Source organism: Phoenix dactylifera, unplaced genomic scaffold, assembly GCF_009389715.1.
Source record: "Phoenix dactylifera cultivar Barhee BC4 unplaced genomic scaffold, palm_55x_up_171113_PBpolish2nd_filt_p 000277F, whole genome shotgun sequence".
NCBI lineage: Eukaryota > Viridiplantae > Streptophyta > Magnoliopsida > Arecales > Arecaceae > Phoenix > Phoenix dactylifera.
In genome coordinates, this window is record NW_024067762.1 from 570,001 (window position 1) to 572,923 (window position 2,923).

Here is a 2,923-nt window from a genome sequence, read left to right on the forward strand (position 1 = left end):
TTGCCATTCTACACTTAGGGATTCTACCTTTATCATTATGGTGGTCAATTATTTTATTAGGTTGATTGAAGCTGCTTCACATACAAGCATCACCACCAACCATGTCACTAAGTTCTAGAGAGGATCGGTACGCAAATTTGGTATACCATATGAGATCATCACAATCAATGGGTCAAATTTCATAAGAAAGAAGATCACAGATCTTTATAGGGAGTTTAGAATTTTGTATAGATTTTCTTCATTATATTGTCCACAAACAAATAAACCTATAGAAGCCGCCAATAAGTATTTGGTTAAAATAATTGAGAAAATGATAGCTATGCATAAGGAATGGTATGAGAAACTTGATCAATATGCTATGACCCATGGTACTATAGCGAGAACTACAGGCGCAATACCATGTTCATTTTACGGTATGGAAGCAGCGTTAGCTATGGAGGTTTAGATTTCTTCAACTTAAATTTTAGCTAAATCTAAGATAAATAGAACTGATTAACCACAGGATCCATACACTTAGTTGGATCTATTAAACAAAATGACACTGAAGGTTCCCTGCAATGCACAATGTTACCCATGAAGTATTACAAGAGCTTATAATAAAAGGGTCCCATGCATGCAAGAATTTGAGCTAAATGATTTAGTCATCAGAAAGGTTTGGGCTCATAATATTACATGGAAGTTTACACCTCATTAGCAAGGCCCATTCATAGTCAAATAAGTCTACTTGGAAATACACTCATATTGACTACAATGGATGGAGAAGAATCTTTCGGTCCTATCAATTGGACTATCTCAAGAAATATTATACTTTAATCTTGGAAAATATAAGATAACCCTCCTTTTCTTCAAGATCCGTTGCTATAGAAGAAGGCCTTATTTGGGACCTTTGCACCAGCCACGAAAGTTGTTACCGTTCATTGTGTCCTTGCAAATGTTGCTGCTCAAAACTGGTCTTTCCACCAGATGGATGTATCCAATGCCTATCTCCATGGTGACTTGGAGAAAGAAGTCTATCTATATGTCTCTCCCTCCGGATATTCATGAAAGAGGGTGCCTCTTGTTTGCCAGCTAAACAAGTCTATTTATGGTCTCAAATAAACTTCAAGGTAATGGTTTTCTAAATCCTCCAAAGCATTGATTGTTACAGGCTTAAAAAAATCGTTTGCTGACTACTCTTCATTTTTATCCTATGTAGATGACATAATCATTGCTGGTTATGACATAACTTCAATAAATTAACTCAAGAAATTTCTTCAAAACTAGTTCAATATCAAAGACTTATACATTTTGAAATACGTTCTTGAACGGAGGTGGCTAGATAAAACATAGATATTTTCTTGAAGTAATGAAAAAAAATGCTTTGTAAATTCTTGAGATATTAGATTCTTTGGAAAGAAAACTAGTGATTCTCCTGAGGAACAACATCTCTATATTGATCATTATAGAGTTCTTCTTAATGATTGTTATAATAATTCAGGACCTCACCCAAAATGGCTAGCCGGAAGATATTTTTTGAATTTCTTAGTCCTGTATAAGTACCTAAGATCTTCCCAATGAATAACCGATGTGGAACTAAACGCACGCTTGCATGGATCCTTACATACTCTCCTTGTTTAAGCCTTAACATCCTTGTTAGGCACATGGTCTAGATCCATTCAAATCTAACCACAGATACTATGATTGGCCCATGGTCAGCCTCAATGAACCCATACTGCAGTGTCCCTTAGTCCACATGGGCTATTAGTCGAGTCTGCTCTGATACCATTTGTTCTATAAATATTTTTTATGTCATATTATTTGTTTCTCATTAACTTTATATTCAGATTTTATAGCAATATATTTCAACTTTGGACTAACCAAGATCATAACCCAGTCTAAGACTGCTTAACAAAATTCCATGCATAAGTCCGTGGAAACTATCCCACTCATAAGCTCATGGAGGCTATCTCATGCGTAAGTTTGTAGAAGCTATCACACGCATAAGCTTGTAGAGCATGTTCCAAGCATAAGCTTGTGGAAGCTATTCTATGACTAGGTTAGTCCAAACTATATCTTATTCGTCTGATTTACATGATACTCTTGTCAAATCAATTTTCACTTATACAGTGCATTTCTCTCAAATTCAAGGTATCTTATTTACATAATTATATTTTCAATATATGATACATATAATAACCATACAAATATATTAATAATAAAAATCATATATAATATATCCTCATATGCCAAATCAAATCCATCGATGCAAATCAAACGATATGAATCCTACAATATAAACTAATAAATATATAATATGTTTGGTGACCAAGTACAGGAATTCTTATCTCTACCGAAGGCTAACTAAACACAGCAATTATTGACCCACTTTACGATATATGAGCTAGGGTGCAAAGTACCCCGATCAGAACCTTCTTGCATAGATGACTTTTCTCCTACCGGCATCCACCAGAGATCCATCATTAGGTCTCCTGAGTCCTTTTTACCACTTACCCAGGTTAACTCATGAAACAAAAATCAGACTATGGTACATGTAACACAATAGAAATTAGTGATGATAAAATCCAATGTTGCCCTACAAGGATTAGGAGAGAGCCAACACACTGCGCAACAACAAGCATGATTCAAGATCCTCTTTTACCAAGAGTCAACCAGAGGTCCATTGAGGAGGCCAAGACCCTCCTCTAGGCCTCATAAGACAAGGAGAGGGAGAAGAAAACAAGAAAAGAGAGAGAAATAGGGAGATTAGAGAGAGAAAGAGAGGGATATGCTTTCTCTCTCCTCTTCTTCTTCTGCTTTCTTCTATTGAGATCCGAATCCTCAACCTCATGAATAGAGGAAGAACGAGGAGGACTCGGCTGATCAGGGTGGTTTGGTAAGGCGGTGGCCGGTGGCAAAGAATGGCCCGCGACGGACGGTGGGAACG